Source organism: Octodon degus, unplaced genomic scaffold (assembly GCF_000260255.1).
Source record: "Octodon degus isolate 3935 unplaced genomic scaffold, OctDeg1.0 scaffold00024, whole genome shotgun sequence".
NCBI lineage: Eukaryota > Metazoa > Chordata > Mammalia > Rodentia > Octodontidae > Octodon > Octodon degus.
In genome coordinates this window covers 13,159,337-13,182,997 of record NW_004524600.1, presented here as the reverse complement: position 1 = coordinate 13,182,997, position 23,661 = coordinate 13,159,337, and the positions used below count along the sequence as shown (strand labels likewise).

At 41.1% G+C, this 23,661-nt stretch overlaps 1 long non-coding RNA gene across 1 annotated transcript in view; it reads right to left on the bottom strand.

Moving 5' to 3' along the window:
* Positions 1-22,055, bottom strand: part of LOC111815993 — a 43,157-nt gene extending 21,102 nt beyond the window's left edge. The window contains exon 1 of the long non-coding RNA XR_002820550.1: positions 21,774-22,055. This is a non-coding gene — a long non-coding RNA (uncharacterized LOC111815993). The remainder of the gene's footprint in view (positions 1-21,773) is intronic.
* Between the last annotated feature and the right edge of the window lie 1,606 nt (positions 22,056-23,661).

Below are 23,661 nucleotides of genomic sequence, written 5' to 3'. Positions count from 1 at the left end.
AAGAAGAAGAAGAAGAAGAAGAAGAAGAAGAAGAAGAAGAAGAAGAAGAAGAAGAAGAAGAAGAAGAAGAAGAAGAAGAAGAAGAAGAAGAAGAAGAAAGAAAGAAGAAGAAAGAAGAAGACAAATCCATGAGGCCATACAATCACTCAAAATAAGGGAAGTATGGAAATTCCTAGTCACAGAAGGGTATAAGCTATAGATAATACATTAATATTAGAAATACCACAATTTTACAGGGCCGGTGGCATAGCTCAGTAGACTGAGCATCTGCTTAAGCAAGCTCAGAGGCCCCAATGCCATCCTGGGCACCATATGCCCTCCCAACCCTGCCCCTCAGGTGTGCCGAGCTGCCACAGAGACCAGGCATGGTGGTGCACACCTGTAATCATTGAGGGGGGCTGACAACAGGAGGATCATTATGAGTTGAAGCTGTGTAGTGAGACCCTGCACAAAACTTTAAAAATAAATACCACAATGTTACAACCACCTCTGCAATAATTGATTCAGGAAAGGTCACAAATGGATGCCAGTGTTTTGTGGGACTTGGTCCAATCAAACTTAAAAATACTACACCTCATATTCTTATTAATTACAAAGGGAAGAATTCCCCTTGCCATAATGAAATCTGGCAGACCAACATGACCAGAGTCAAGTGTCACGTTAACTCACCTATCTTGGGATAAACCAACATGATGCAATAGTAAGCAACCAGCCTCACTTGTGTGTGTAATGCAAACACACCATGCCTCAGGCAGCACAGTGCAAGATTATAAGCGCCGGCTCAGGCAAGCCTTGGTCTGAGGCCAACAAGAGGAAATAGCCAAAAGAGTAAGAAAGGGACGTGATGAGATATTATGCATGAGCCTTCACCGGATATTTTTAAAAATAGTTTCAAAAGACATTACTGGGACAAAAAGCAATTCGAACAGGTTTTAATTATTAAGCACTATTACTTTATGTTCAATTTATTTCTTGTGAAAATAGCACTGTGATCATGCAGAGAAGTGTCCTTGTGTGCTTGCTTCAGCAGCAGATGTACTAAAATTAGGAAAGTGTCCTTGTTCTTAAGAAATACATGCTGATGTATTTAGGAGTAAGTTGCCATAACATTTGCAGCTTCCTTGATCATAAGTGAATGCACCTTACTTAAACAGTATAGGTGTTATACACACGTGCTTACTTATACACAATGCTAAGCACATGGTATGAGAGTGAAAGCAAATGAGAGTTAAAACAAAATTTTAACAACTGGTACATCTAGCAAGGGGGCATATCTTGTCCGTTTTCTAAAGATTTGCAGTGTCTTATTAAGAAGAAGAGTGGTTAAAAAAGAGTGGTTAAAAACACTTTGAAGTATTCACTCTGTCTTCCTTAAAAGAACTATAATTCAGGGTGACCGAGTACTTAACTAGGAAAGTTTGTCTGTAGAAAAGCCTTTGGTGTCTTAGAACACCCTAGTGAAATAGTGAATCTAGACATAATTGCCAGCTGCCAACGTGCTGACCCGATGTACCTTCTGACGGGAGCAGACAATATGAATGGAGCCACCTTGCCAAATTGAAGTCACTGATGACTAAGTTTCTAGATAAAACTATCAATACACTGGAAATAGGATGAACAGAGGAACACGTTAAAATCACCCTGAGGATGAGATCATTTGTGCCAGTTAAGAATTTCCCAGGAGACCTACAAGACAAACACTCTTTTTCTTTCCTAATGAAATACTGTAGGAAAAATTGTATAGAAAGAGAGTTGTAGCTTTAAGAGAACCTAATATACCCATCTACTTGAATGGATGAATTTTATTGATAATGCTAGTTCACAGAAGTTTGTTAAATACATAAACAAGTCTAAAATATTTAACAATGTAAGGAAATATTATTAGTCATTTGTAGAAATAGTAATGGATTTTGTGGCTCTTAAGGGGTTGTTTTGTTTGTTTTTATTTGTTATGCTGGGGATCAAAGCAAAGTTCATACTAGGCAAGTACTGTACTATGGTCCTCTGCCCCAGAAATTTTGATTATATATACTTACAAAGAATTCTTATCTTTTAGATATATATCCTGAGGTATTTATGGATGACATAATAAAATTCTGGAGATTGACTTCAAAATAATAAGGAAAGTAGCAAATAATTGCTAATTATTGAGACTGGTGAAGAATTTGGGAGGGGGTTCATGGTATTAATCTCTTTACTTTTGGAAATAATGAAATGTTGGAATTTTTCTGAAGTTAAAAAATTAGATGAAAAGTAACAAAGTCAGCTTAGAGAAAAACAAAAACAAAAACAAAAACAGAAGGCGACAGGTGCTCTGCTCTTTCTCCTGCATTTATTGGCCTCTTAGCACAAGTGACTTCTAACACAGGTGACCTATAGCACAGGTGACCTCTTGCAAAAGCTCTGACAGCATCCTCCCATCAAGCTTAACCAGCACGTCTCATCACCTAGTGGGGACTGCAAAGACTGAGCGCTATCCTCTGAGGCCAAGTTTCCTGGGTTCGAGCTTAGTTTTCTCCATGCATATGAAGCCAGCTAATCTCCATTTCCTTATCTCTAAATTGGGGATGACAGTTACATCCTCCATTTCATTGGGTTGTTGTGAATTTTAAGCAATAGATTATCTTAGTACTGAAGATATTCTGTATGTAGTAGCTCCATGTACCTACTGGTGCCAATTATGAATAAGTGACAGAAATAAGGTAGGATCTTAGATTTGCCTGACCACAACTCACTATCTTGCACTACACTGCCTCTAGAATTTGGAGAATGTTTGAGCATATGCATCCAGTCTCTGCCAAAGCTGCTTTGTTGACAGTATTGGGCATATCCTAAATTTTACATATCAGCAACAAGGTTTAGGATCTACCAATGAAGAGATTAGGATTTATCAGAATCTTACACAAAAACTCAGATCGATACGTAATTCATTTCTTCTTTAAATATATATTTGCTAAGCTTGAATCTGCAAAAGATGCTAGGGGTTTTCATAGTGAACGCACACACAGCACCTGTTCTCACAAATTCTGTAGCTGGGGGCAATGCTAGGAATTTCACCACATGGCTGATTGGGAGGAAGAGGATCTCAAGAAGGGTCTGATGGGAACCAAGCAGCAAGCTCTATCAACTGATACCCTGCTATCTATCCAGAAATGAGCATAACTAATTGAAACATGATTCTGGAAATCACCAACACTAGTCTTCCAAATCAATAGGCAGGTCCCAGGCTTGGAGACTCCAAGCAATAGTCAAACGGATGGGATCCAGCCACTGAGCAGAAGCTTTTCCTGGAACTCTGTCCATTCATGGAGGAAATTTCCTAAGAGGTTGGAAAGTAAAAGAAAAGATTGTAATCTCAAGAAAAATTGCAAATACAGGAAAGAATATTTGAGCTCACCCGTACCAACAAGGCCCTGGTTCTGAGGGGTCTCTGGTCTCATCCAGAAGCCAAAAGATGATGTTATTATCAAGGTCAGGGCCTGGATTGAGTTCTGAGGCCCACCCCATGACAGGTGAGGACGTGGAAGTCTCTACCACAACTTCTGTTTCAGTGCTCAGCACAGCCCCTCACCGTACCCTTAACCAGGCCTTAGCCGCACTTCCCATAACCAGAGCCTGAGGCAGGAAGCCATGTGCAGATAATGCATGAAATTCTCCGAGGAGAAACTAGGATGGCGACAGCAGAAGCAGGAATAATGAGAAAGAAATATGATGATGATAGTGATGAAAAGAAAAAGATGAAAAGCAACCAAAGAAAAAGTAGAATTTCCATCAAAAGTCCCAGAGTGTAGCTTCAGCTGGCTCCTACAGAACTTCTAGAGTATAGACTTGGTCTCAGAGTTTGTCCCAATTGAAGGCAATGAAGCTGTGCTTTTCTTCTCCTACATAATATTGTCCCTGGCTCACAGCTACTTCTGAGAGATCTACACTCCCAGCCACATCCAACACATTGCACCTGTTGACAAAGAGGCTCATAGGGTCCCAGACCTGACCTCTAAGAGTGTGTCAGGTGCAGGTTTGCCAAAGAGTAACACAGAAGCCTGTGAAGAAAGAGAACACGGAGCATTGAAATGCTTCTTAAGAGCTCTGGGCAGAGCACCAATACTATCTACCTCATCTCCATACTCCAGATTCTGGGCTCAGTGGTCAGTAAAGAATAATTTGAGGGAGTGCCAGCTGGCCTGACCATTGTGAGTATGCTGTAGATAGTTGGTATATACATTGCAAATTACTTTACACTTCAAAGTGTAATAGAGCCAAGCTGTTGACGTGCTTAGGGAATCTGCGAGAACTAACTTTGGAATGCGGACTATGGAATAACAGGGGCAGGAGGTAAATTATCACCCACGCCTGCTAAGAGGAGTGATCATGCCAAGTGCTCTGCTGACCTCAGAGCCCTGGGGAGCCTAGGGAGGCAAAATCTGTTTCCCAGCTCTCTCCTCCTCTTTTTCAATATTCCCAACCAATAAATGAGATGAAGAAACACGTCTCTCTGGTGAAATGCCAGGACATTTATAGAACTTTAAACATTTTCACAGAATTAGCATGTTGTCTTCTAAACTTGAGCCCAATCAGCAAGAAAGAAGCGCTCAAAGTACTCAAGTCTCTCTTTTTATTACTCAGTCACTTTTCCCAGTAGTTTTTGGATATCCACTGTCTATTTGTGCCTAGTCATAAGATGATCCTAGACTTGTTCCCCTAGATAATCAGATCCTTCATTTCCTGTAGATTCATTCCTTGGAGCTGGACGCTGTCCCTGAGTGTCATATTAAATAAAATGTGGACCTTTACATCAGAAACTAAGGAGGAAACGATGGTAGTAAACAAATGTGAATGTTCTAGTTAATATATATTTTTTGAGACAAGGGGAGTTGGGGTGGTGATTCTAATGAGGAAGGCAAAGGAAATGATGGTCTGATATAAGAATTACCAATGAGGGCCGGGGAGATGGCTCAGTGGAGTAAGTGCTTCCCTGGCAAGCGCAAGGGCCTGAGTTCAATCCCCAGTTCCACCAAAAAATTAAATTAAATTAAAAAAGAATTACCAATGAGACCACAAGCCACAGATTGATTAGTCAATAACAACACAACAGTGTGTAGATGAAGGGGAAATGGAGATTCCCAGAAAGTGAAATGGCTGAGGTTTAAAAAAAAAAAAAAAAAGTGACTTGTGAAGTCCCCAAAGCAAGCCAAAGAGGTTGAAAATCTTCATCAAAGCCTGTAGCTTGGAACCATATCAGTTTTTTCTTGCCATACAATGTTGCCACTACATGGGAAGGCATTCCAGAAGACAAGCTGAAGGGTAGAGAGGTAGTACCATTGCTTAAATTATCTTACTTTGCAGTTTTGAAAAAAAAATGTATCTTATGGCTACAGGGCCAGACTTAGAAACACTGGCTTCCTTAGTTCTTTGTTCTGATTGGCTGATTCTTTCAAGACATTCAAATTTCATCCACATGTCAACTCATCAGCAAAGGCCTTCGTTAACCTCTCTAGCTACCCCTATATTATTTTCTTTTACCTCAGAGCACCTATTGTTACCTGTCATTATTTTTCCCATTATTGATAAACTGAAGCTCTGTGAACACAGATCCCATTTTATTTTGTCCTGTTTTGAGCACTGTACTAGCACTAGACACAGCGCCTGGCGGGTGTTCAACAAGCTTGCGATGCATGAATTAAAGGCCATATGAACCAGCATGAAAGCTTGCCCATAAATTATTGTTGTGTGGGGAAAAAACACATTGTAGAAAGATATACAGTTGATTCTCATTATTCCTGGATCCCATATTTGTGAAATTGCCTACTCACTAAAATGTATTTGTAACCCCAACATCAATATTCATGATGTTTTCTCAGCCGTTCACAGATATCCACATTCTAGCTGAGGTTGAAGAACAAAGGCAACACTGTTTTCTTGTTCTAGTTCACATATTGTAAGCAATTGTCCCTTTCTTGGTCTTTTTAATGCATGGTTTTGTAGTTGTTGTTGTCATTTTGTTTTGTTTTGTTTTTCAATGGTTCCAAACACAGTGCTAAAGTATTGCGTAGTGTTCTTAAATGCAACAAGTCTGTGCTGTGCCCTCTCGGGAAAATACATATATCAGGTAAGCTTCACTCCAGCATAGGTCATAGTATTGCTGACCACGAGTTCCATGGTAAACAGTTGACAACATACACTGAATAAAGTATCTTTAACCAGAAATACGAATGTAATAACTTGATTGATTGATTGATTGATTGATTGATTGGAGGAAATGCTAGAACCATAGTCTCACAATGTAGTTCTATATTTTCCCTAGGAGCAATGGTTCAGCATTCACTAATCAAGTGCTTATGATAACTTCCTAAGTTATACTGCAGTGAATAATAAGAATCAGGGCCAGAGAGATAGCTCAGTTGAGTAAGTGCTTGCCTGGCAAATGCAAGGTCCTGAGTTTGATCCCTGGTACCAAAAAACAATTTTAAAAAATAAGAATCAAATATTTAGAATACACAAATACAGAATTAACTATGTATGTGTACAGTATAGTATGTATATACACATATTTGCTAAAAAATGTATAATAGAGACACATAGACATACATAGATTTAGATAAATTGGTACAGGCATAGAAAAGTAACTGTAACTATAAATACCAAACAGTTAATAGTCATTTGCTTCTAGAAAGTGTGGAAGACATAGGAGAAACAGAGAAGAAATTTTGTTTTGTGCCATTTTTTTAGTTTTTCAATCAGTAATTACTACTTTGCTCATCTCTCAAGCCAATGTTTAACAGACTAAAACAGTAAATTCTTTCAAAAAATAAATATAGCTAAGCTTATGCAAAGTCTAGGAAAAACATAATCTTTGGATATTTACAATATAGAAGAAACATTAAGAAAGTGCTCAGTTATGAAAAAAATAAAAATAAAAATAGACCGGAGAAGTGCCTGAGGGGCAAAATAGTTTGTGTAAATAACAGCACGTCTTATCCAAATCTCTAAATAAACAATACATAAATAAATAACAAGTGATGGAGGGAATGAGGCTGCCTCTAAGAGAGCAACAATGCAAATGAAACCAAACATGCAAGGAAAAGAGCAGTCTTCTAGTTAGGCATGATCACGGTCATCAAAGAATCAGCCCAGGAAACCAAGACAAACACAAAAGCTAGAAGCAAACCAACTGTCTATTTGACAATATGGTTGAAAGAAATAGGTTCAGAACAAAGGAATTTGGGAAATTTGATGTCTTTATCACATATTTACACAATTAGCTTTTTAAAGTAGCATCCTATCAATTTTTCTCACATGGCCCATTAAAAGCAGATTTTGAGTCTGGGCATGGTGGTGCACTCCTGTAATCCCAAAGCTGGGGAGGCTGAAAACAGGAGGATCACTGCGAGTCTGAGCTGTGTAGTGAGATTCTGTAAGACACTGTACTAAAACACATAAAAATAAAAAAAGAGAGATTTTGTTCTCTTTTTTTTTTCTCCAAAGAAGGAATATAGTGTTAGCTGGGTTAGTCTCAGACCCAGTTATTTTTGTATGGTATTGAGTACTGGTGAAGACAAAGATTGCAGCTAATTAATTCTCAGACAAAAGAAACTTGAAGTATGCACAAGTAGATGCAGAAACAATATTTAGTGCCCATTAGGTGAAAACCTAATGTGTGAGAAGTGAATGCTGTTTTGCTTGTTTCATGTACAGAAAGCCATGAAATAAAAAGAATTTAGGTGAGATTTAGTCTTCTTTTGGAAGTAGCAGTGCTGAATGGCACCAACAGGGTCTTACAGCCCATAAGAACTTAACACTATGCTCCCTACCTCCTCATGCCCCCAGGGTTTCCTTTTTATATGATTAGCCCTAGAAAATATCATCCTTAAAGAGGATGCTGTGGGTTAAACATTCAAATCCACAGACTCTCGTGTAAACTCACCATAAGAAAATCTAGACAAATGAAACCTCTTGGAGCTTTAACCCTAGGAGGAACACAGAAGTGGAGGGACAGGCCTCCAGGAGATGCTGGGGCATGATGCTGTCACTTGGGGAGGTGGCCCTATACAATGTTGGATCAATGCTTTATACTAGAGTAAACTAGATCAGCATGCACTGTGATCATCAATAACATAATATATATATATATAGTACCCTTTAGAGTCAAGCAGAGCATAGTGAATATATTACTGAATAAAAGTTTGGAATCTTCATATGCGAAATGCTCCCCAAGAGAGTTACAGGTAGCATGAATGTATGCCTGATCAATGAGCATGAAATTGTATTTTATTGCTTTCCCAAATGTATTTTTGTTTCCTTAAGTAAGGAAAAATTGCATTTAAAGAAAAAAGCTTCCAGGCATTTATTGATCTTTCAGCATGAACATTTATATTAATGGGTGAGAATAAAATTTGAACATTTAAGGGGAGGGAAAGAAAATCTCCACGCAAGCTAATCTTATGCCAACCCCGCGGCCAATCTAACTGAATTTTAAGTACACTTGTGAGTTCTTCCTTCTTCCACCTCTAATATATTTTACTGAATGTCAAAATAATTTTCTCATTATACTTAAAAACTCATTATTAAACAACATTATGGCTCACAGATGGGCTAAGGAGAGGCTTCTCCTGGGGTTTTGCTCTTCATCTTACTTTCTTAGTCTGAAAGAAAGGACATAGGTGGGCCTTAATTAAAACTTGGCCTTGGTGATTCTTAGAGCAGGCAAATTCTAGAGAAATCCTCTAGAAAATATCACAAATATTCAGTGTAGCAAATACACTTTAGGAGCTCGGAGTTAGCCTCCTCTAATGAGCCTGTGATGAAATTGCTTTTGGACTAGTTGCCTGGGGTATTTGACCATTGTTATTGGAGCGTAAGAAATCTTAGACTCTGAGAAAGGCCGCTGGAGTCTGTACGGCTTAATACTTTCAAATTCCCTGATTCCAGCACCCTATAGCTTCTCAATTTACAAACTCATCCATTTAAAGCAATAAGATGATGTGCCTAGCTTCTGTAGTTTTTGAAAACTGCTTATTGGTGATATTTTTCTCCTGGGTAAGAACATTTTGGCAAAAGCATCTTCCTCTACTATCCTGGTGATATAAAGCCAAGATGGCCTCTATACTGTGAGAATAAATAACTTAATTGGAACAATATTCACAGTATACAGAAATATACTGGGCCTCTGTGAAGAGTCATTGTTCTCCAAAAAAATAACTGGATTCCTTTTTAAGACCCTTGGAAAAACACAAAGTGTTGGGGGGTTTTGTTTGTTCATTTATTTGTTTGTTTGCATTTTAGGCAAGGGTCTACAGGGTGTTCAGGGCCTCACTACTACATCAGACTTGGAGTGATTCTCCTATTTACAGCCTCCTAAGAGCTGGGATTTCTGGAGTGTGCCACCATGCCCAGTCTCAATTGCCGTCTCAGCACGCCCCAGGAGCAGGGCTTGCACTTTAATCCACTGAGCTATTTGTCCAGTCTTGGTTTTTTAATCCCTTTGTGCTGTCAAAGGATTACATTGTTCCTAAAGCAAAAGAAATATAATGATCTTAAATTTTTATTCTAGAACAATTTCCAAAGTGAAAGCAGGGACTGTCACTGAGTTAGTCTTAAATTGGTATATTCCATAGGTTGTGTGGTACCGAACCCACCTACAGAAGGATTTAGTTTGCAAAAAGACAGAACCTGCCACCACGTGATCTCCACACATGAACCTGTCATGGTCATTTTTATTGTAAATCTCACTCGTGATGTCCCCATTCAATCCTATGGCTGTGGTTCCTTTATGTGCAAATATGACACTTGTCCTAGGCAGCCACAGGTCTGAGCTCCTTTTCCTCAGAATGATAGCTGCAAAGGCTTCAATCAGGAAGTCCACCTTCCTGAGACCAACAAGAATGGAACCATTGACTTGTTAGAATCCCACTTCCATTTGTCAGATTTTTACATATGTTACTCACCTTCATCTCAGCATTTATTACCGCGCCCCCAAGTACTGGGCCTCACTTTCCTCATTTATTCCCCCCTTTACTTCACACTTTTCCCTCAGTGGTTATTTCTTTCTCAGCCTTCCTCTGGTCTTCTCCTCATCTAGCTGGTTTTCACTGTCTCTTCTTTTGCCCTTTATGTACAGACTCTTGCAGATTCTTTCTCAGTGATGTCACGTGGGTGTACTCCCTCCTTCATGACTCCACAATCATGGCCTACCTTCGCCAGCCTTTATTGCCTATTTTTGCATGACTAGCACATCCTAAGTATTGGTGTTAAACTTCTCTGCTTCTAACCCTTCCTGATTATGAAGGTTTTCAACTGCCCAGTGGATTTATCTAAACACTTCTAGCCTTCAATTTTAATAGTCTACCTGGCCCACAAGTTCTACAAACTCCACAAACCTTGTGATCCAACAGACGGATTCATCTCCAAGGCTCACCAGTTCAGTGAGCTTCTATCAACAGCACTCACCTCAGAGAAATACTGAGAGTGAGACAATGCTCTTTTCACACTGACTGCCGTCTGTTTCTTTGGTCAACATTTTCCTTCCCTTGTCAACAGAAAGTCAATGCTTTCAATTAATTTCAGTGATTAATTTCTTGTCATCATATTTCTTGTAGAAAAGCTCTCTAATTCCACGTATGTACTGTCACAAATATGTTAACAACACGCCACATTGTCATGCTCTTGGTTATGTATTATATTGTCTTCTGTTATTCTTTTTTGTATAGTCTATTTCTCTTTCCAAGATTACCTCAAAGTAAAAGACACAAACATTATTTTCTATAAAGCTCACAGTAAGAACTCAATACTGGTGCTGGGGAGATAGCTCAGTAGAATAAGTGTTTGCCTGGCAAGCGCAAGGTCCTGAGTTCAATCCCTGGTACCCACCCCCACCAAAGAAAAGATTTCAATACTGTGCTGAGCACAATACACTTTGTCCCCAAGCTGAGAACCTCAGATTTACATTTCATAAATTATTATTTATTAACCATAATATCAGTTACCTTTCACTCCCTCCTCTTCTTGCTATGGTCAAATTCCTCTCCTGGATTCTTATCACCTCAATCCAAAGTTTTAATGCTTGAACCCCACTCCCTGTGCCCCTAGTAATCTGTTTCCTCACTCCTGACAAGTATGGAAGACTGAAGGAGAGCCAGTGTGACTGCAACCGGAGAAAGAGAGGGGACACAGAGAAAAATTAAGTCCAAGATGAAGGCAGAGCCAGAACAGGCACAGTTCTGTTGGAGGTGGTGCACTAGCCGACCCAGACCTCGGAGAATCCTGATGGTTTAATTGTGAGCAGATTTCACTTCCTCCCTGCAGTTCCTTACCTGTACAATGGGAATAAGTTTGGTGTTTTTCATCTGTTCTCCAGGAAACAGGTTGTGATGTAGAAATTTGTATGTAGTGCACTTATAGAAAGAATGTGGGAAGCCAGCGAGAGAAGAAAGATGGAAAAGGTGACTTTGAAGCACACAATGGCCTCTGGAGAGCCAAGGACCCAGTAAGTGGATGCAGGCTGTCCCCAGAAAAGGACATATCCTTGCATATGCAGCTTCTTTTGGCCAAGAGCAACATCTAGGGAGGGATTTAGCTATGATTTGTCAGCAGACAACACCCCAGAAGACAAAGAAGTGGATGCCATTGTACTGTAAGGATATATGTGACCCAAAACTCCCGCATCACAGCTACTGTAAGGATAAGGTAAGTTACTAAATATGAACTGGGCTGGAGAAATAGCTCAGAGGTCTAAGCGCCTGCCTGGCAAGCGCAAGGGCTTGGGTTCAATACTCCGTACTGAATGCCATGCTGACCCTGCATCGAACTGGCCATAGAAACCAAGCTGGGGAGGATGAGAAAGGAGGATCACTATGAGTCTGAGCTGTGTACTAAGAGCCTGTACCAAATAAACAAATATGAACAATCTAGACTGTATCCAGCATATTTTAGCTCAAGATCCATGCTATCATATCAGTTTCATTCCCTAGAAGATCACTTTACATGAGAGTTTTCTGGGTAAAATATGAAAAAAAAAAAAAAAAAAAAAGGTCCACTGTGTTTCTTTTTATTTTGATGTCCATTGTAGCTAAATTCTGTAAATATTTATGCATTCATTTGATTACTTATGCGTTTGCTTTTCTGCCTATTACATAATTCCTTGGCTTGTTGTACTGCCAAATGTTTATTTCCATACTGCCTATCACACTTCAAGCAAATAGAGGAAGACAACGTCTTCCTGCCTAACCATGATCATCCCTGAACTCACGCCAGAGCAGCTGATGGCTACTTAAAGTGTGAATTCACTCCCAGAGTCTTAAAGAGCAAGGTGATTTTTTAACTTAAATTTTAAAAATTCAATATGCTTATTATTACAAAGTGATATTTTAAAAATAAGACCAAGCTTAAGGTCATACTTCAATGCCACCAGAATTTAGTAAATCCCTGAGTGACATATCCTTTCAACTGCACTTTGGAGTTTCTCTTTCTACTTTGAAATATCCTGAGGCAATGACTTTCTCCTCCTGAGCCCGAGATACACAGCAACCAATGCTTGGGACCCCTGTGGCTATTATTACAAGAAACCTAAATTATTGAAACTGTCCTACCAATTTGGTTTGAAACTGTCTCATTGCTATTTGTTTCTCAATAAAATTATGGGGAAAAAAGGACATCTGAATAAAGTAAGGACTTTCAATCAATTATAATGATTCAAATGTAGCATGCTAATATAAACTTAATAAAAGGAGAAGGTGAGTGCAAGAAAAAAAAAGGATTTATATATGTAGCTACCCAATTCATATCCTTGTTGGTCGAAGGCTGCAAAATTTGAGTTAAGAGGAATAAATTTAAGAGCTGCAAAGTTGTGATTATAATTAATTATGACGCATTTTTACCCTTGATAATTACTGGCAGGGTATACTTTAAGTGTAGTCACTGTAAAAAATAAGTATGTGACAAAAAACAAAAAATAAAATAGGGCCGGGGAGATGGCTCAGTGGAATAAGCGTTTCCCTGGCAAGCGCAAGGGCCTGAGTTCAATCCCCGGTTCTGCAAAAAAAATAAAAAATAAAAAATAAGTATGTGATGCTGGGCATGGTGGCACATGCATGTAATTCCAGCACTCAGGAGGCTGAGGCAGGAAGAGCGCCATGAGTTTGAGGCTAGCCTGAATACATAGCAAGACCTTGTCTCAAAAAAAAAAAGTATGTGAGACAACCTTAACAAAGCCATTCCACAAAGTATTGTATACATACTTCAAGATATGTTTTACATGACAAATATATATAATTTTGGTCAGCTAAAAATAACTAAAATGAGAAAAATTAGTAAACCACATCTTTTATCACACATACCACCATTTCTCAAAATACTATATTTCTTTGATTAGCAATGTTTAAATTTGCTTAATAGCATTATTAAAAAATAGTTTTCTCTCCAGAATTATTTTAAGAAATGTTAGTATAGAAATACCACTGTATCTGTTATGGTAAGAAAATTACCCCGATAAACACTACACCTCTACATTCCTTCTCATCTCTGACACTGTCTTCTTCATCCTGAAGAAGGCCTCAGAAACACTAATCCCCCCTTAAGGCTATCGGCAAATATATTACGCATCTGTGTATTCCTAGAATATCTTCTATCTAATAGAACAAACAAAACCCCACAATTCCCAAGTATATATTGCCCTCTTAGATTGTGTCAGATACTATGTTAAATGCTAGAAATATAGTCCTGCACCAAATATACAAATTATCTGTTCACATGTAGCTTATAGTTGGGTAGAAATAACAACCCATAAGAGAAAAATCCAAGTCTTTGGTAAGTGGCGTGAAAGAGAAATAAAGGGTGTACTGAGTGATCACTCTAGGGACATTGTTTCAGGCCTGGTGGGCGAGAGGAGAGAGGGAGACAGGAGGAGGAGAACTACTGTGTAAGATGAGAGTCAGAGGATGACTAGAAGCTCACCCTAGGACTGAAGGGAGAATTTCAGCCAGAGAGAATATCGCATGAAAGCAGTGTGCACATGGACGTGTGTATGTGCAACTTACAAATTGCAGAGATCAATTTGATTGAAAGCTTAACATTGGGGTTTTTTTAAGTTGCTTACTTCAAAGACAAGGGCAAGAGAACACATAGTTTGAAGTGTGTTGGTTTGGTTTGGTTTGGTTTTTTGGTTTGGCAACAAAATAGTCATTTCACTAAGGATTAGCCATCATAGTAGGTGTTAAAAATTCACAATGAGCAAGTCGATTTTCGTCTTCCAGAAGTGGTTGGTGCAGCCAGAGGGGGAGGCTGGCAGACAGCTACACAGGAAGGACAGCCTGGACCGGGCTAGTACAAAGAGAGAAGACACCCCTAGAAGGGGCCCTTAACTTCAAAGAAGGCCTCCTGCTGAACTTAGCATCTAATTGGAGATGTGCTCAAGGGTCAGTACCACAATAGCAGCCAGCGAAAAGCTACAGAACAGCTGAAGAGAGTGGATTATTTTGCCCACAAACATTGGGGAGCCTGGAAGGAAACTGTGACCTGAAGGGGCACCTCAAAGAAGATGAAGTGGGGAGAAGACAGTGGAAGGTGAGCACAAGATCCAGAATTTGTAGTTTAGAAAAGAAGTGAAATAAATGGAAATGCACTTACAATTCAATTAATGCATAAAAAAAAAGCAACTCCAAGCAATCTGGTATCATGTCACTCAATGTTTTTTACAACACACAATTTTTTTCCAAGCAGGTAGGAGTGTGTTTTCTTTCAATTTATTCTATGTCTCTATTTCAATGAACCTCCTTAAATTTTGCACATCCTGTCTGTCAGATTGCAAGAGTGGGCCAGTGTTACATACAGACCTTATACTTGCTGGCTCACGCATTTTTAGAATAACACTAATACTAATAATGGAAGCCACATTATCGTAGCATTTCTTGAGAGCTACAACTTTAATAGTGAGCTCTTTCTGGTTTTCTGAGAGAGGACATTCATTTCGGAGTGTTGTTTGTTATCTCTCAAGCTTTCCCCTCCGTGCTGACTCTTCTTTAATTAGCGAAACTGTTGAATGGCAAACGCTTCTTCTCCTTGAGGGGCCTAGACCCTTGTAAGGCAGCCTTCCTCCAGGTTGTGGCAAGAGGCTGAACTCGGACTCATCATCCTGAGGCCCTCAGTCCTCGAGTTTACATTCTGACTCCTTGCGTGTGCGAGGATGACCAAAGTTCTACCTAAAGAAGAGCAAGAAGCTGGAAGTGGAAGAGGCAGAAAGCAAGTCGGAGGAAGCGAGTAGTCAGGGAGAAGCAAACGGTAGGCGAGTTCAGCGCAGCAAACAGGAGAAGCGAGCGCCATGGAATTTGTACACTTTCTCTAGTAGGTTACCAAGGTCCCTTAAATCATAAAAGTCTTAGCAGTTATCTCATTGCCATTTGGCCCCGTTTTACAGTGATCAGGTATTCCCAGGAGGCGGCTTGCCTGGCATTGTACCGTAACTGAATTCATTTCTGACCGGAGTCCCCAACATACTGACAGACCCCTTGAATGTTATCCGCTGGGCTTGTGCTGAACGCCGAGCTCTCCTTGCAGGGCTCCATCCACTTCCCCACTGGGTAATCAACATATAAGGTAAGAGAAAGGATAGAAATTGCTTCGATCTGCACTTTGCATTCAGGGAAAGTGGTAGGAAAATTTCTCGTGATGTCTGAAGTTACAGAGTCAACCAAGGGCAGAGCGCTGCATTCAATGTGCCCCTCCTGATGCATCACAGTGGATTATGAATGTTATTCGAGTCATCTGCTAGCCATGAAACAAACAAAAAGACAGTTCTTTGGTGGCAGGTATAGTTGGGTTTTTCCCCCCTTAAGTATGCACCTTTTGAGAAAGGAATATATTTACCCTAAACATAACAGAATGTATTAAAACCCTGCTTGTGAGCTGGGCCAGTGGTTCATACCTGTAACCCCAGCACCCCAGGAGCTGAGGCAGTAGGATAGCAAGTTTGAGACCAGCCTGGGGAGCAGAGTGAGTCCCTGTCTCAGAAAAAAAAATTGAAATCAAAAACTAAAGAGGACTTGGGGATATAGCACAGAGTGAAGGCCTTGGGTTCAATTCCCAGTGCTGCACACACAAGAAAACTTAGTTTTTGCATCTTTAATTATAAGTATGATATGCTTTTATTTGTAATGTCTCTCTAAACTTCCTCTTTTGCCAGTGAGACCCTGTCCCAGACTTGGGCAATAGATAGTAAAGGAAGCACTTAGGGGGTAGGGTAGCTGATATTTCTTTGAACACAGCTTTTATTTCAATTCCTGCTTCATTTCCTGCTTTCAGGAGATCCCTCGTAGAGAAAGCAGGGAGTAGCGATGCAGAAATAACCCAACATGCCACAGATTCCTAGTGCTGTGTTTGCCTCTGGGAAAGGATCTCAACTTGCCTGTTAGGGACGTGGTCTCTAGCCTCTAGCGGAGAGGTTCTTGGGGACCCTGAACAATGTATGAGCTCCTGCCACTGTTCACAACAGCACAGCAGTGGCTTCCAAGTGGTGTCATTCAGTTAAACGAGGACATAACAATGCGAAGTGGCGGATCCACTCTCCAGCTGGTGCTGAACTGTGTGAGGTACTATGGAACGCCTTTCCCAAGGCTGGCAATTCCTTCTGTCCAAAATCCACATACCCCAGGCTTCAGCAGTTGCAGACTAAGCACTGACAATCACCCAGTACTTCCTACAGGGGATGTGCCTGCGTACCGTGGTTCAAGGCATCTGCAACTTACATAATCGCCACTGCCTCCATCCTATAATGCAGTGGGAGAGTATTTGGTTTTATAGAAATGTTGAATCTAAAGGGCCAAAAGGGAATCTGAACTCAAAGCTTAATGTGTTACAAATCCAAGAGCTGAAGTGACTTAGCCAGTGCTGCCAACAAACAGTGATCCAAACAGGACTTTAGCCCTGGTGTCCTGGGCACCAGTCTGATCTCCCCGTGCCCTGCTTCCTACACTGTAGGATCCACGAGTGCCTGGACCTAGCCTAGTTCAGCAGTCACTACACATCTGGCTTTGAGCGCAGTGTCTGACACACCCAGAGAGGGGAAAAGGGAGAAGAAATCTTTAATGGTTGATTCCCAAACCTAACACAGAATTGTCTGAAATATTTTAACTTATATATTTAGAAAAGGGATCATGGCAGAGAAAAACAAAAAAAGACAGAAACCCAGCAGACACATGAGGAGCAGTGTGGAGTCTGCAGAGAAGAGCTAAGGATGTTTAGAACATATGGATATGAGACAGAGCAGCAAGTTCCCACCTTCCCCCTGCTAGAGTGCGGAGCATAGACACCTCGCAGAGCTGTCTGCTCAGCTCTGATCCTCCCTCCTTCCAGGACGCTCTTTGTATACCCTGAAGCATTAGCTCTGAAGGCAACTTGGACAGAGACAGGTTTGAATGTGTCTTCTGCACCCCTCTAAAGGTCACCTGGAGCCAAGCTTATGTGGAATTCCACTGCAGGGTGTGAAAGGAAGTGATGCAGGAGGAAGCTCCTGAGGACCCCAAGGTCCTCCAAAGTCACTGCTCTGCCAACCCTGCCCCTGGTGCTATGACTGACACTATCCCTTTCTCCATCCTTGTTCCATGTATGTATGGAGTAAAGAATCTCTTATACCCCACCATGATCCCCACTCAGACAGTCCATCCAGTTAAATATCAATGTGCTTCAAATATATATTTTCTGATTCAGAATCACCCCATCTTTCCTTCCACAACACGCCAACTGCATATTTTAAACGTCAAAAGCAAAATTTCTGAACCCTAAATGAACACCGCACATTTTTACTTCTCCTACTCCCTAAATTTATTTGTAATCCCCCCTAAACTAAAATTCTTAACATTTCATAGTCACTCACAGACAGGTACACAGAGGTAAGAACTGGAGTTGTTGGACAGTTGTAAATGTTCCCAGCAAGTAGAACAAGGCAATGCTCTTTGGAGACATCACTAGTCTTTGTTATATCCTTGTGCAGCATTTGTGAGTTTGCCTACTTGATAAAATGTATCTGTGATCCCCAAATTAAGAGTCCATTGCTTTCTCAGCTCTTTGAGACTGAGCTACAAAACACCTGAGTCTCCTGTTCAACTCACCTTCTAGCTGTCAGTGAAGAAGGCCACATTCTGCCTTCCTGTTTCAGCTGTAATACAATAAACAAATACCTTTTCGTAGCCTATTCAGTTTCTCTCCCATTTTTGCGCTTTGTGTTGGAGATTACACTTTCAGAAACTTTGAAATGCTTCAAGTTTAGTGCTGCCAATCATCTCATGCTCCTCACATGAAGATTGGGATGCAGGGCTGGCCACATAGCTCAGCAGACTAAATCACCTGCTTAGGCAAGCTCAGGGACCAGGTTTCCATCCCCAGGACACTGTGCCAGTCCCGCCCCCAGGGCACACTGAGACAGTGATTGAGACTGGGCGTGGTGTCACACACCTGTAATCCCAGCGCTTGGGAGGTTGCAAACAGGAAGATCACTACAAGTCCGATCTGTGTGGTGAGACCCTATAGACCCTGCACTAAATATGTAAAAAATAAAAATTTTTAAAAACAAGATTGAGATGTGCCTTCATGCAATGTGCAAGTTTTGTTCAGACATGAGCTATATGGTGCTATTGGCAGGGATTTCAATGTTAACAAATCAACAATATGTATCGAATAAGATATCTTTAAACAAAAGCATCCATTAAATGAGGTTTGGGACCAACAGGTTGATGAAAAGGCTGTGACCAGAGGTTCAAAGGAACCTAATCCTGCACTTCTGCTAGGAATAATAGTTTACTATGCTCTAATTCAGTAACTGAGGCAAATGTCGAGAAATAACTACAACAAATAATGAGACTCAACTATAATTATTTGTTTAGCCCTCCTTAAATTTCTATGTGAATCCACAAGCCCATGTAATAGTCCAGAAACTTGAGAAGTATCTGTATTGTTTAGGACATGATGACAAAAAAATATGTACATGTTTAGAACAAAGGCAATCTTTCGAAATATTTTCAGTCCAAGGTTAAAATTGAAAGAACCACCTTCCAAAGTCCCAACTAAATTGTCAGCTATTATTAATCTATTTTGTATTAATCTAAAAAAAATGCTAGAGAATTAATTGCCTGAGGATACTGAAAGATAAGGTTGGAGGTGGAGATAAAATAGGAACAAGTTGAGGGGATTGAAGTGCAAAGATGAGGGTGGAGAACTGAAAGGAACAAGCATGCGCTGACTCTAAGAGGGATTCTGAGAGGGCTCTGTTGGGTCACCTCCTGGCAAAGGAAGAGAAGTGCATAGACAGAGGCTCTGAAACAGGGCCGTTCTGGAACATGAGGCTAGGGATGCAGAAAGGAGCAGTACAAAAAGGAAGTGTGCCTGTTAGGGAGGAGACCAAGGGGGACTGGCTCAGGTAGGGCACACAGAGCGAGAGTTGGTGGCCAGAGTGGGCAAGAAAGACTTCAACCAGATCACACATGGGGACCAGGGCCTGGGGGCGGGTGCTCCCAATGTGGGCTCACTGGGGAAAGCTTAGTGTGGTGCAGGAACATGTGACAGAGAGTGTCTGATATAACCTGAGGAAAGGAGGGTCTGTGTGACATTTAGCCCATTGTACTTGGCTTGTTCCGCCAAAGAATAGTCACCCTGATAAAGACCCGTCATGTGTTCATGCCCATCTTTAGAGTTGACTTTCCATGAACCACAGGAAGCTCAGTACTCAGGACCTGCAGTGCTGTTCGGGGTCCATGACAGTGTTGGCACCTTCATTGCTTTTGAAGTCAGAAAGAAAATAGACATAATAAATGACAAATAGGAAAAAATAAATACAACCTGACTGGATTATACTCATGCTATCCTGACATGCCATAAAGTAGGACTCCCAAGATTTTTATAGAAGAAGGGGTGCATGAGGGCAGAACCACCCACCCGATAAGGCTCATCAGGGACTGACTGTTCTTTATGCAACATCAAAGATCACCCAAACACTCCAGCATCCACATTTCTGTCATCTCCCAAGCTCTTCTTCACCTTCAGCCTGTATATAATCTAATCTGTTGATGGTGCTTTAAGATATTTAAAGAATGGCAGTATCAATTTCCCCTGTGTTTTAAGCTCTTAAATCGTATGTTTAAAGGAAAGAAATGTTCGTGCTGGGTTCTGTAACCCATACATCCATCTCTATGAAATATTAAGATCAATTAAGAACAGCTCCCATCTCTGAGATATTTTAAATGATTAAAACAGAAAAAGAGTTATTTCTTCCTCCTGTTTTGTACTAATCACAGTTCCTTGGGGTTTATAAATACACTTTATCAAATCCCTCTGCGCAAGAAGTCCTGAGTATTTGTCCCCCCCCCCACCAACCCTGCACCATGAGAGAACGAATAAATGAATATCTAACAGGGCCCACACAATACCCACGAGATAATCGGCATTCTGAAAGTGTCTGAAGATATCATGTATGATAGACACCAGAGAGTGACCCTGTGCATATTACTCCCAAATTGCTGGCTGGCAGAAAAGGCTGAGCAACACAAACAGCTCGAAAAGGGACACAGCGATAAATTTAGAAAACAGGGTCAGAGTGATTAGTAGACGTCAGAACTGATAGATTTTGGTCCCTTCTGATTTATGCAGGCCACTGTTTGTGATTTCCTTTGTTTCCAATCCCTACCCATTCAGGCTCTAGTTAGTCACTACAAATGGCCTCACTATTTACTAAAGACTGGAGTGTCAGTTGTTGAAGGAAGAAGGGATAGAGGACCTGTCCAACACCAGAAGCCCAGTCCCCAACCCCTTGGGGTTCCAGCCACCTGGGAGGAGGGAAGCGGTTAAAAGCTGCCAAAATTGATCTCCAAAGGAGCTTCTGCAAGGCCAGCTTGCAATCACAAGAGGCCACCGCAGGAGCCTCCCAGTGATAGCCACACTGAAATTCACTGAATGCAGGAGGAGCTCTAGCAAGGCTGTGAGGATGGCCTGGTAAGCAAGGTCTGCCTTAATAGAGATGTAAGTATTATGTACTGCACTCCATTATAAATTGGTTGTAATTTTCTCTTGACAGTTTCTGAATTAAACTAGTTAGTATACAAATAATAATAACAATAATAATAACAAATGCCACAAAGCAAAAAACAAACTCAGTGTCTGAAGGTTAATGATTGCTCATGAAAGCCACAGAAATAAATTATCTGCCTAGGGACACTGTCACGTGATCCGCACAAAAGCTACAACAGCCAAAAATGTTTATGTAGAGGAAAAAAACACTGTCAGCGTCACAGCACCCTTCCCCCCACAGCTAAATTCGAGTCCCGAGCCAGCCAGCTGCTCCTGACTGCTTACATTAAACTAATTTGTGCTGCTACATTGCAGCTGCTTAATTTTTAGTCTCAACTTTATCACCAATAAGTGTTACAATAACAAGCGATATGATGGTATCTCTGAAGAAATATCCATCAACCCCCAAACAATGACAGCTTTACAAGAGTAGATTGCAGAAAAACAAAGAAAAACAAAAAAAAAAAAAAAAAAAAAACAAGAAGAAGAAGAAGAAGAACAAAAAGAAAGAACTCACCCCCACACTGCCTCTTTAAAAGGGGGGGAGGGGCGAACTTTTAGTGGAAAAGGCTTTAAAACGCTGCTTTGTTCCGAAGGCCATTCTGCAATGATGAAGGGGATGATTGAAAAGGTTAGCAAGCAGGGGAAGAGTTAACAAGTAAGATGTGCTTTTGCTAAGAGGGGGTGATTTGCAAGGTGAGAGCCTGAGCCGGCGGAGCAGGCAATTTCCTTACCACAATGCCATCTGTATTCTCCAGCTCACTGTCCTCCAAAGGTTTTGCGACGCCGCACTGCAGCTCCGGCCGAGTAATTCCTGAGTTGCTCCAAACAATATTCCATGGCCAGCCTGACATTAGAGCTCACACTATTAGTTGTTGTTCCCCATGTTTTTCGGTGTTATTTTCCTGGTCTGGGGCAAATGCACAGACTCTTCTTTGGGCAGAAAACAGACATTGACCTGAGCTGGTTTAAATCCCTGCCAAGTATGCAGGCCCTGTTTTTGCTACATTTTGGAATTTGGCTTGAGACCATATGTCAGACATTTATTTGTACTCAGAACTAGAATAGAGACCCAACAACCTCAAAAAAAAAAAAAAAAAAAAAAGGATTTTTTTTAAAAAAAAAAAAAAGCATTAGGAATGCCATGAAACTTTTCCATTATTAATTAATCTGGATATGACTAGTGTTTTCAGTTGCGATATCTCATTACACACTCTTCTGTTTACTGCTGGGGACAATTCAACTTTATCCCACTTAGTAATTACAAAAACAATTCCTTTGAAAGCAGAGGCAGAACACCCATGTCAGCTATTTACAGCATTTTTTAAATTCTGTGGTTTGCAGAATTAAGGTTCAAAGTGAGTGTGATTAACGTTGAGTAATAAAGTAGTTTTTCTTGTACAAAGATATCCTAAATTTGAAAAAGAAATGTTTACACTGGAATAATTTTCTCAGGGCAGCCAGGGGGTGAGGGTGATGGAGTAGAGATGTAGACCCACCCTTGTTTTTTCAACTTGACACCTTCACACCTCGTGGTCACAGCTCAAGTTCTAGCAGTATTTTCATTTTTTCAGACAGCTGGTAAATCAAGCTACAAGACTGACTTAGAGCACCATGGGACGCAGCCTGTTTCCGCGGGGTTCCGGTGAGGACCCTGGACTACAGCAGGGTGGTTGTGTTTGCAAGAGCTCTCCAGGGAAGATCCCAGGTGAAAAGACGTGGAGTCCCAAAAGCCCACCAGGATTATTCTTCTGCAGTGCCAAGTGGGTTACTGTGGCACAATGCAAGGCTTTCTCTCCACAGCGCTCACTGTGATGCCTTGTCTGCTGTCGGCCAGGCCTTGAGAATGCTGGAGACTCAGACTAAAAGCATCCCTGAGCTGGAGGTATGGCAGGGCTTGACTTGAGGGAGTGCCACTTTTCCAAAGGCACCTAACCATGGGCTGGTAGGGAAGGACTTAGGATGGAACACAGCAGCAAGGAGAGTCTCCAAAGAGCAGCTCGTTCGTTTTAGGAATGAAACTGGTAGCTGGGTTTGGTTGACCTTGAACAATGGCTGGAGTGTGGAGGCCACACATGCTGTCTAAACTTCCATTGTGAAATTAAGAATGAATTCGACAGGATCTATCTTAGCTCTTTGTTTTCTCAGAGCTGGACTTGCTTGGCCCGACAATCACAGTGAAGGCTGGTGGACAAGTTTATCCAGTTTCGGGAGAGGCAGGGCTGTATGTGGCCCTGTGACTCTCAGGGCACATGAGATGCACCCGGATGCACCCAGAGCAGTAGATATGCAGAGTCTCTTCACACAGCAAGCCCAAGACGGCAGAAAGGACTCCCTCCCAGCCAGAAATGATCTCACAGGGTAGAGCGGTTTGAATTGGCCATTTTCCTAAAAATCTCTAGAAACAAATTCTTTTCGACATAGCCCTTTCCAGAACAGAGCCAAATTGGAGTTGGCTCTGCAGATCCTGAGTGAGGATTGTAATTCAGGAAAAGTGGTTGTTTTTGTCTTGGTGGTACTCATGGGCAGCCAAGTGCTCTCAGTTCCTTCGTCGCGTCTCCGGACTTTCCTCAACCAAGCTACTCTCGTTAGCTGAAGGTAGGTAGGCCTTTCTGGCTGCTA